This window comes from Erythrolamprus reginae, chromosome 12, assembly GCF_031021105.1.
Source record: "Erythrolamprus reginae isolate rEryReg1 chromosome 12, rEryReg1.hap1, whole genome shotgun sequence".
NCBI classification, from domain to species: Eukaryota; Metazoa; Chordata; class Lepidosauria; order Squamata; family Dipsadidae; genus Erythrolamprus; species Erythrolamprus reginae.
Window position 1 is genome coordinate 30371636 of NC_091961.1, and position 12054 is coordinate 30383689.

At 40.8% G+C, this 12054-nt stretch overlaps 1 protein-coding gene across 1 annotated transcript in view; it reads right to left on the bottom strand.

Annotated features, from left to right (window-relative positions):
- Positions 1–12054, bottom strand: part of GRIK4 (glutamate ionotropic receptor kainate type subunit 4) — a 313397-nt gene that overhangs the window by 104758 nt on the left and 196585 nt on the right. The gene's annotated exons all lie outside the window — the stretch shown is intronic.

Here is a 12054-nt window from a genome sequence, read left to right on the forward strand (position 1 = left end):
GCTTGATGCATCAAGACAAATTCCTTGTGTGTCCAATCACACTTGGCCAATAAAGAATTCTATTCTATTCTATTCTATTCTATTCCATTCCACTCACTCCACTCCACTCCATTCTAAACCATTGAACTATGACTTTCAAACTTCCCTATTCTATTCTATTTTATTCTATTCTATTCTAAATTCCCATTCTCCATTCCATTGTATTCAAAATTCCCATTCCCTATTCTGCTCTGTTCTATTCTGTTCTGTTCTATTCTATTCTTAGCCTTGCCTGCAAACAATTAGTTTTTTTTTATTATCAATGTTTATCTAGGATCTGGCTCTCCAAACTCAAACGCCTGTATAGGTTAGCTAGCAAATCATAGCGGACTTTATTTCTATCTTCCTTCAAAGAAGCGACATCTCTTTTAATCCCACAGAACAACTTTCCCCAACCTGCTACTGAACTCTCCAGATGTGGGCAGACTCCTGGGAACAGCTGGAAAGCCTCAGATTGCAAAATCGATCAGAGACTGGTAACCATGGACCACAATGTTAGGTTGCTATTGTGACCATTATTTCCTCTTTTCTACTGTTTTTCTCCGCGTGAACCAAGAAAGATAACCTCGTAATTTCTGTTTCTCTGCTAAATCTCGTAATTCTTCTTTCTCTGGTATTTTTATTGGTCTTTTTCCCTCCAAGAACATTCTTTGTGCCAGTGTGGAGACAATTGCGACAAATCATTTCATTTAAAAAAAAAATAACAAACTGAATTTCCGACTGTTGTACAATCCAACTTGAGCAATCATTCTTAGAAGATGTTTCTTAAAACTGGGGAGTGGAATTACTGCCCAAGGACAATTTGGATGTATCCTGGAGACTAGTGGAGCAATTTGTAATTGCTTCTTCGTGACCGGAGGATCAGGTTTGGGACTGGCACTCCTGAATGGCTTGCGTAAAGGGATAGTAACTGTATTTTTGGGGAAAGGAGTCATGTCTGAATGGGATAATGACATGATAGAGACTGGAAAGAGGGTAAATTGGGGGAAATGGCCTAAGAGATACCGATTATTTCAGACTTCTATTGCTGAGCACAGGTGTGTCCATCCAACATTGGCAGCTTGAAGACCTGTGGACTTCAACTCCCAGAATTTCCTAGGCTGGGGAATTCTGGGTATTGAAGTCCACAAGTAGTAGTAGTAGTAGTAGTAGTAGTAGTAGTAGTAGTAATAATAGTAGCAGTAATAGTAGTAGTAGTAATAATAATAATAATAACAACAACAACAACAACAACAACAACAACAACAACAACAGAGTTGGACCGTGGAGGTCTTCTAGTCCAACTCCCTGCTTAGGCAGGAAACCCTGTACTACTTGAGACAAATGGTTATCCAACATCTTCTTAAAAACTGTCTTTTAAGCTTTGGAGCATTCACGACTTCTGGAGGCAAGCTGTTCAACTGATTAATGGTTCTAACTGTCTGGAAATTTCTCCTTAGTTCTAAGTTGCTTCTCTCCTTGGTTTAGTTTCCACCCATTGCTTCTTGTTCTACCCTCAGGTGCTTTGGAGAATCGCTTGACTCCCTCTTCTTTGTGGTAGACCCTAAGATATTGGAAGACAGGTGTCATGTCTCCCCTGGTCCTTTTTTTCATTAAACCAGCCATGCCCAGTTCCTGCAGCCATTCTTCATATGTTTTAGCCTCCAGTCCCATAATCATCTTTGTTGCTCTTCTCTGCACTCTTTCTAGAGTCTCAACATCTTTTTTGCATCACGACGATCAAAACTGAATGTAGTATTCCAAGTGTGGCCTATACAGTGGTATTAAAACTTCACATGATCTTGATTCTATCCCTCTGTTAATGCAGTCTAGAATTGTGTCAGCTTTTTTGGCAGCTGCTGCATATGGCTGGCTCATATTTAAATGGTTGTCCACTAGGACTCCAAGATCCCTCTCACAGTTACTACTGTTGAGTAAAGTACCACATATACTGTACCTGAGTTTTGTTTTTCTTGCCTAAATGTAGAACCTTACTTCTTTCCCTATTGAATTTCATTTTGTTAGATAGCTCCCAATGTTCAAGTCTTAAAGCATAAAACTTTAAGAAGGTCTTAAGCATAAAACTTATCAGGAAAGACTTAATGAACTCAATCTGTATAGTCTGGAGGACAGAAGGAAAAGGGGGGACATGGTCGAAACATTTAAATATGTTAAAGGGTTAAATAAGGTTCAGGAGGGAAGTGTTTTTAACAGGAAAGTGAACACAAGAACAAGGGGGCACAATCTGAAGTTAGTTGGGGGAAAGATCAGAAGCAACATGAGAAAATATTATTTTACTAAAATAGTAGTAGATCCTGGGAACAAACTTCCAGCAGACGTGGTTGGTAAATCCACAGTCACTGAATTTAAACATACCTTGGATAAACATATATCCATCCTAAGATAAAATAGAGGAAATAGTATAAGGGCAGACTAGATGGTCTATGAGGTCTTTTTCTGCTGTCAATCTTCTATGTTTCTAAGTCTTGAAGGTTCCAAGTTTGGACTCCTCTGCCTTAAGATATTTAGTATTAGAAAAGAATGTTCCATATTGTGTGGGAAATTGTTTTCCAACAAAATCAACATCTATGCTCTGATGCAGTCTAAAATCCATGAAAGATTACACATAAAGTCTTTACATCCCCAAAAACCAAAAAGCAAAAATTGTCTGAAATAGGCCTCTATCTTCTCCCCATCGATTGCTCTGAAAACTATGCATTTTGCTGATGAACTGCTTTGTGTTTAACTGATTAGAGTTGAAATTACAACAATTTGCTACAGGTGACATTTGAGGAATATTTAACGAAGGCAATAGTTTCTCTCCAATGAATAACTTATGCAGCATTGTTTAAAAAACACAATCTTCTATTTCTCCCCCTCCTTCCCTCCCCTTTTCATGTAGCTCATCTGTAATTAGAATTGATGGTAATTGATTAAACCCTACAGTTTTAATTCTGTAATAAATGAGTCTATAATCAATCATGTTAATCAATAGAGATAAAGCTTTCAGCCATGAAATAAAAATTTGCAGCTTCGGGGGAAAAAGTATTTTTAATGTATGTTTGTTGTTATTTGTAAAATCTCTAGGAGAGGAAAAAAAATAACAATCCTCTACTAAAAATTCTGGAGTTGAAATCTATACAGTCATAGCATTTCAAGATCAAGGAAGGCTGCTTTTAACTGGGCTGGGAGATAATATACACCGTTCAAAAAATAAAGGGAAAACTTAAACAACACAATAGAACTCCAAGTAAATCAAACTTCTGTGATATCAAACTGTCCACTTAGGAAGCAACACTGATTGACAATCAATTTCACATGCTGTTGTGCATATTCAGATGTGCAAAATGCAGCTGCGAGAGCAATCATGGGCTTCCCTAGGTATGCCCATGTCGCACCAACACTCTGCAGTCTGCATTGGTTGCCGATCAGTTTCCGGTCACAATTTAAAGTGTTGGTTATGACCTATAAAGCCCTTCATGGCATCAGGTCATAATATCTCCAAGACCTCCTTCTACCAGCGACCGGTTAGGTCCCACAGAGTTGGCCTTCTCCGGGTCCCGTCGACGAAAAAATGTCGTCTGGCGGGACCCAGGGGAAGAGCCTTCTCTGTGGTGGCCCCGGCCCTCTGGAACCAGCTCCCCCCGGAGATTAGAATTGCCCCCACCCTCCTTGTCTTTCGCAAACTTCTTAAAACCCACCTCTGCCGCCAGGCATGGGGGAACTGAGGCATCTCCCCTGGGCCTATACAGTTTATGCATGGTATGTTTGTGTGTCTGTTTTTCTTTTTAATAAGGGGTTTTTAGTGGCTTTTAACTATTAGATTTGTTATATGTTGTGTTATTACTGTTGTGAGCCACCCCGAATCTACAGAGAGGGGCGGCATACAAATAAAATAAAATAAAATAAAATAAATAAGTAAATAAGTAAATAAGTAAGTAAGTAAGTAAATAAATAAACAAACAAACAAATAAACAAACACAAAATATAATAAATATTATTATTGTTGTTGTTGTTGTTGTTGTTATTATTATTATTATTATTATTAATATTAACTTTGTACAGAACAAAGTATTCGATGAGAATATTTCATTCATTCAGATCCAGGATGTGTTCTTTGAGTGTCCCCTTTATTTATTTATTTTTGAGCAGTATATACAATGTTACCTTAAGACAAAACAATTAGCAGATTTTTTTCAGTGCACCAAACACATGCTGTTCCTCCTACTGAGTCTGCCCTCCATTTATCTTTCCTCTCCCTTGTTTACCTCATGCCGTATGTCCCCCAAATGAAGCCAGGATCTGTGTAATATATTATATAAATGCAGCCACGTCATTCTGCTGTCTGAGGGAAAGGACAAGATGGCCCCTCCCTGTTACTACACTCGTGTTGACAAACTTACAGGGCCCTGCACACCAAGACAACTAGACACAAGGACAGTTTTTTCCCAAACACCATCACTGGGCTAAACAAATAATTCCCTTAACACTGTCAAACTATTTACAAAGTCTGCACTACTATTACTATAGTATTTTCTCATCATTCCTATCACCCATTTCCTCCCACTTAGGACTGTATGACTGTAGCTTGTTGCTTGTATCCTAAGATTTTTATTAATATTGATTGTTTCTTCATTGCTTATTTGACCCCTATGACAATTATTAAGTGTTTTTTACCTCATGATTCTTGACAAATGTATTTTATTTTATGTACACTGAGAGCAACTGCACCCAAAGACAAATTCCTTGTGTGTCCAATCACACTTGGCCAATAAAGAATTCTATTCTATTCTATTCTATTCTATATTCTATTCTATATTCTATTCTATATTCTATTCTATATTCTATTCTATATTCTATTCTATATTCTATTCTATATTCTATTCTATATTCTATTCTATATTCTATTCTAAATTCTATTCTATTCTATGGCACACAAAGCCATATCGGAGGGCACATGAGATTTTGCCATGTTTCAGCTCCTGCTCATTTTCTGCCTTGGGAAAGGCTGTTTCCTCTTCTGGAGGCTTCCGGTAGCTTCCATGAAGCCCCAGAGGCAAAATAAAAATAAACATCCCCCCAATGGACAAACAGGAACTTCAGAAAAAAACCACTTCCGGTTTGCCATTGTATTGTTTTTTGCACTCTGCCACAGGCCCTTTGGAAACCGGAAATGGCCTGTTTCCCAACTTCTGGAGGGCCCAGGAGGCTGGTGTTTCGCCCTCCCCAGGCTCCAAAGGCTTCTCTGGAGCTGGGGGGGAGGATAAAAACGCCCCCCTCCCCTCCCCCCCTCCCTGGAAGCCAAAAATGCCCTCCCAGAGGCTCTGTTCAAGCCAAAAATCAGCTGGCCAGCACACACATAAAGGTGGTGGACAAAAAAATGGAAACACTTGACTTTTTGGCATCATAATGCTTGAACTTCACATCAGTCAAAACTTGACATATTTTAATGGTTTTTTTTAATTCTTAAATTTAAATATTTTTTTTTCCCAAACGCCATCACTCTACTAAACAAATAATTCCCCCAACACTGTCAGGCTTTCTACTAAATCTGCACTTCTATTCTACTAGTTTTTCTCATCATTCCTATCACCCACTTCCTCCTATGTTGACTGTATGACTGTAACTTGTTGCTTATATCCTAAGATTTTTATTAATATTGCTTCTTCATTGCTATTTGACCCCTATGACAATCATTAAGTGTTGTACCACATGATTCTTGACAAATGTATATTTTATTTTATGTACGTTGAGAGCATATGCACCAAGACAAATTCCTTGTGTGTCCAATCACACTTGACCAATAAAAAAAATTATATTCTACTCTATTCTGTTATTTGATATGTTTTTTTAAACTACCTTTTTTTTTTTTTAACAAAAATTTAAGGAAATGGGTTATAACCTTCTAGAAATGGCAGACCTCTCAGACTTTCAAAGAGGCCAAATTGTTGGTGCTCGAATGGCAGGCGCTAGTGTAACAGAAAGTGCCCGAATGTTGGGCGTTTCAAGAGGTCATGTCTCAAAAGTCATGACTGCTTTGGAAAGAGAAGGGAAAACATCCTCAGCCAAGCACAGGTCTGGTCGAAAGTCGAAGTTGTCTGAGAGAGACCGTCGGACTCTAAAGCGAATTGTTAAAGCAGATCGCAAGACCACAGCTCCTAAAATCACTGCATAGAAACATAGAAACATAGAAGTCTGACGGCAGAAAAAGACCTCATGGTCCATCTAGTCTGCCCTTATACTATTTTCTGTATTTTATCTTAGGATGGATCTATGTTTATCCCAGGCATGTTTGAATTCAGTTACTGTGGATTTATCTACCACGTCTGCTGGAAGTTTGTTCCAAGGATCTACTACTCTTTCAGTAAAATAATATTTTCTCATGTTGCTTTTGATCTTTCCCCCAACTAACTTCAGTTTGTGTCCCCTTGTTCTTGTGTTCACTTTCCTATTAAAAACACTTCCCTCCTGGACCTTATTTAACCCTTTAATATATTTAAATGTTTCGATCACTGCAGAGCTCAATAGACACGTACAGAACCCAGTTTCCACAAAAACTGTTCGAAGGGAGCTTCAAAAATCTGGATTCCACGGAAGAGCTGCAAGGTGTTTCCATTTTCTTGTCTACCTTATACATGTTGAAGCTGAGCTCACGTGCCATTAGATATGGCCCCGCATGTCACCTGTGGCACCTGTGCCATAGGTTCACCATCACTGCCCTATGCCATTCCAGACAAGTCTGGTCTTTTTCCCTTTTTAATTTCCACATTTCTGACATGACCTGAGACAAGTATCTAGGCTAGGCCAGTTAGGCTGTAAAATGTACAGAAGCAACACTCAGAGGCCCCAAACAATAGAATCAACACTTTGGATTCTCCCTTGCCTATGCAACAAACTTAAGTTGCAAAAACTAACCCAAGAGTGCCCTGAAGTGAAGGAATATAATAATAATAATAATAATAATAATAATAATAATAATAATAATAATAATAATAATAATAAGTTATTAGATTTTTATGCCGCCCCTCTCTGAAGACTCGGGGCGGCTCACAACAACGATAAAAACAATATTATACTGGCACAAATCTAATATTAAAAAACCCTAAAAACCCTATCATAATTAAAAAACCAAACAGCACATACATAGCAAACATAAATTATAATAAGCCTGGGGGAAAGGTGTCTCAAATCCCCCATGCCTGGCGGTATAGGTGGGTCTTAAGTAGTTTACGGAAGACTAGGAGGGTGGGAGCAGTTCTAATCTCCGGGGGGAGTTGATTCCAGAGGGCCGGGGTCACCACAGAGAAGGCTCTTCCCCTGGGGCCCGCCAGACGACATTGTTTAGTCGACGGGACCCGGAGAGGGCCAACTCTGTGGGACCTTATCGGCTGCTGGGATTTGTGCGGTAGCAGGTGGTTCCGGAGGTACTCTGGTCCAATGCCATATAGGGCTTTAAAGGTCATGACCAACACTTTGAATTGTGACCGGAAACTGATCGGCAGCCAATGCAGGCCACGGAGTGTGGTAGATACATGGGAGAAAAAAAAATCATAACGCGTTGTTTACCAGCCTGTCTACCCAAGTCTCTTCATGTCATATTGGTATATTGTTCCTTCTCTTCCCGTTATACCTAGACGCGAACCCATCTGAGGATTAATCACACGGCAATAGCAAAAATACAGAATTTGTTTCACGAGAGGTGGGATTTAACGGCACACAAGAGGCCCCCCCCTTGTCACTTAAGCATCACTTAAGCTGTCAAAACTCTGCTCAGCCCTGTTCAAGTGGGTAGGATTAAAGCCCCCCTCGTTGTTTCCATCTCTCCCTTTTAGCCTTTGATATAAAATCATGTATATTTGAGGGATACCTCGTGAAACCAGTAATCTTTTGTGATTCCCTCCGCTGGAGATGGGAGGCATTTATTGCTAGCAAGAGGAGCAATAATAGGCTCTGTGTATGATTCATAGAAACATAGAAACATAGAAGACTGACGGCAGAAAAAGACCTCATGGTCCATCTAGTCTGCCCTTATACTATTTCCTGTATTTTATCTTACAATGGATATATGTTTATCCCAGGCATGTTTCAATTCAGTTACTGTGGATTTACCAACCACGTCTGCTGGAAGTTTGTTCCAAGGATCTACGACTCTTTCAGTAAAATAATATTTTCTCATGTTGCCTTTGATCTTTCCCCCAACTAACTTCAGATTGTGTCCCTTTGTTCTTGTGTTCACTTTCCTATTAAAAACACTTCCCTCCTGAACCTTATTTAACCCTTTCACATATTTAAATGTTACGATCACGTCCCCCCTTTTCCTTCTGTCCTCCAGACTATACAGGTTGAGTTCATTAAGTCTTTCCTGATACGTTTTATGCTTAAGACCTTCCACCATTCTTGTAGCCCGTCTTTGGACCCGTTCAATTTTGTCAATCTCTTTTTGTAGGTGAGGTCTCCAGAACTCAACACAGTACTCCAAATGTGGTCTCACCAGCGCTCTATATAAGGGGTCACAATCTCCCTCTTCCTGCTTGTTATACCTCTAGCTTTGCAGCCAAGCATCCTATTTGCTTTTCCTACCGCCCGACCACACTGCTCACCCATTTTGAGAAATCACTACCCTAAATCCTTCTCTTCTGAAGTTTTTCCATTTTGCTCGGATTTTAACGGCCAAGCGAAGGTTTGAAAAATGGAAACAAGAACGACAAAAACAACACCCTAACTTCACGGATCTACTCAACTACTCAATTTGGAGAGGGAGAAATGCTCCTCTCCACCCTCAAATTCCAGCTACTAAAACTTTGCTTCTTTCTCATCACCTCTCTTCGGAGTTCTCCGCTGACCTTGTTTACGGCCCTTATTTTGGTGGGCAGTAATTAGCCGCTCGCTGGATCGGCCGTCTAAGAGCTGTCCATGCATGCATTAATAAATGGAGGGGGGGAGAGACCACGTTTTTTATGGTGATTGGTGCCATTGGAAGGTCGGAAGGTCCCCCTTTGACCTTCGCTGATTTGATATCTGATCTCCATTCCCCCACTCCAAATGGAATTAGACCCCACTCTATGCATACACACAGTACTAGGGAGATGGAGAAATATTGCCTGTCCAAAGAGTGGAGATTTCTCCTAGAAACTCCAGGCTACTTTCTTTCTTATTTGCCAACATTGTTAATTATTGTGTTCTGGTTAGCTGTACAAAGAGTTAGAATAGAATTTAGTAACCGAGTAGTTAATGCATGGGACTCACTACCAGACTCTGTAGTATCATCTCCTAACCCCCAAAACTTTACCCTTAGACTATCCACTCCCGATTCCTAAGAGGTCAGTAAGGGGCGTGCATAAGTGCACCAGCGTGCCTTCCGTCCCCTGTCCTAATGTTTCTCTTTTACTAGTAACATGTATATAAATATTATTATATCTTTGTACACCACCAATTCGTACTTGACAAAACAAATTAAAAAAAACACACAACAGTTTTCTCTCCCTACAATCTTATCCAACTCAAGTACAAGTGCACTAGAGTGCCTTCCGTCCTCTGTCCTATTGCTCTCCTATATCTCCTATACCTTTCTTGTATGTATGTATGTATGTATGTATGTATGTATGTATGTATGTATGTATGTATTTATTTATTTACTTATTTGTTTGTTTGCTTGTTTTGTCCAATACACAATGAGGGTTAATAAGTAAATAAATAAATACATACATACATACATACATACATACATACATACATACATACATACATACATACATACAAGAAAGGTATAGGAGATATAGGAGAGCAATAGGACAGAGGACGGAAGGCACTCTAGTGCACTTGTACTTGATGAATACATGATATCTCTTCTTCTATTCTTTCATTGATATGTTTTATTCCTATATCTTCTCTTCTCTTCTTTCTTAGATACATTTTACTAGGAGTATATCCTCTATAACCTTCATTATGTATTTTACTATGTGTATACCCACTAAAACCCTCATTGTGTATTGGACAAAATTAATAAATAAAATCAATCAATCAAGAGAATTTAAATCACAAAGGGGAAAAGGAAAAAAAATTCACAGTGCCCCCTTTTAAAGAGGTGATTCGAGAAAGAATTCAAGGTGTGAAAAAGAAATGGAAAAAGGTTCCCCTTTCCCTCCCTGTTAAAAACTGGGATATCGCCAAGGCTGCCCATAATTCAGGCTTGTAGTCTGATGTCACTGTTTTTCTACTCCCTGAGCCCTCTTCCCAGCTAAACACAGCTGGCAGCCAGTGCATTCGGTCGCACGTGATTAAAAGCAATCAACCTGACTCAATTAGTAGGTGGGTGCCATGCTATTTTAAAAGCAATCTGGTTTCTGAGCTGTTTCATCCAGTTCAACGAAAGAACAAACGAAGCGGAGAAGAAATTAAACACGAAGTATCTGTATTACTCCCCAGCAATTCTTCTTCTTGGGTTTACACAAGGATAGGAGTGGGTTCAAGTACGTGTGGGGGTTGTACACCCAGGTACACCGACTGAAGGCTTCATTGCTGGGAAGGTTGAAGCACTCCCCAATCTTGACTACTGCAATGCGCTCTACATGGGGCTGACCCTTGAAGAGCATTCGGAGACTTCAGCGGGTGCACAATTTGCGTTGTGTTTCCCACGCTCTCCTTCCTGGGTCGCCTCCCCACCTGAGCCTGAGTAGCTAGGCGAATGGGTGTGGCCAGAAGCATAAATGCTGCCAGCACCGCTTCCACCCATGCCTTCTGTTCACACCTCAGGTGGGAGGAGGCCACGTGAGGCTGGAGGGGAGCCGGGCAGGAGAGAGGGAAGCTCGTCCGAAGCCAGGAAGGAGGAAAGAGGAAAAAAGCAAGGAGCGCAGACGCAGCAGCAGCAGGGAAAAAAAGGAGAGCCGAGCCCAGACCAGTAATCCAGGAAATGACAGCCGCTGATCAGCTGGAGCTGCACATGTATCTTCATTTCTGCCAGTGGAACTGCATTCCACTCCATCCTGCCTGCTGCCCACCCCTGCTTCTACCTCATAGCTTCCAGCGAACATTAAGGACCCACAGGGTCGGCCTTCTTTGGATCCCGTCAGCTAAACAGTGTCCAATGGTGGGGCCACATGGGAGGGCCTTCTCTGTGGCGGCTCCAGCTCTCTGGAATCAGCTAGCTCCTGAAATCCGCACTGCCCCCACCCTACTGGTCTTTGGGAAAGCTATAAAGACCTGACCTTTTTCAGCAGGTGTGGGCCCATTGACCAGGTGATCAATCACCGGCCATAAAAAATATGCGTGGTTTTACTGTGAGTTTAAATTGTTAAATTGTCTTTTAGTTATTTTTAATCTTGATATTATATGTTTGGATTAGATTTGATTTGATTTGTTGCTGCATTGTTTACATTGTACCCTGTGAGTTGCCCCGAGTCTTCGGAGAAGGGCAGCACCTTCGTTTCCGCCGGTGGAACTGTGTTCCACCCCGTCCTGCCTGCTGCCCATCCCTGGGTACAAGTGTCAGGTAGGACGCACGTCCTACTCCCTGCAGCAAAAAAAGGGTCACGTGCCCCTTGGCATCGCTCTGCGCCCCCCCGAGGAGCATGCACCCCACTATTTGAGAAGTACTGCCATAGACTCTGATGACTTGGCCTCCCTGATTTTGTCCCTTACTAATCCAAGTTTAAGACAAAGTGCAAAACAGTATGTTGTTGATACTGAACCACCACAGGGGCTTTTATTTGGAGAGAAATATAGATCAAGAACAAGCCAGATTGTGTTTCCCTTGTTGTTAAAGGCTACGGAGTAGCAGGGATCTTAACGCGGGGTCAATGAAACAAGGGGGAGACTTGCTCTTTTCCTTCCAACTGTCCTCTTTAAATGTCATTGATTCTGTTCTACCATTAGTAATGAAGAGGTAGCTAGATATTTCCCAAAGCCCACAAGGTGAGTGATGAATTAGAGGTGAAGGAAAAACAGGTAGAGTTTGAAAGGAGAACCAGGCTGCCTTCCAGGAGAGAAATCAGGGGCAAAAAATATGTAATTATGCAAAGAATTGATCAAATAGGATGG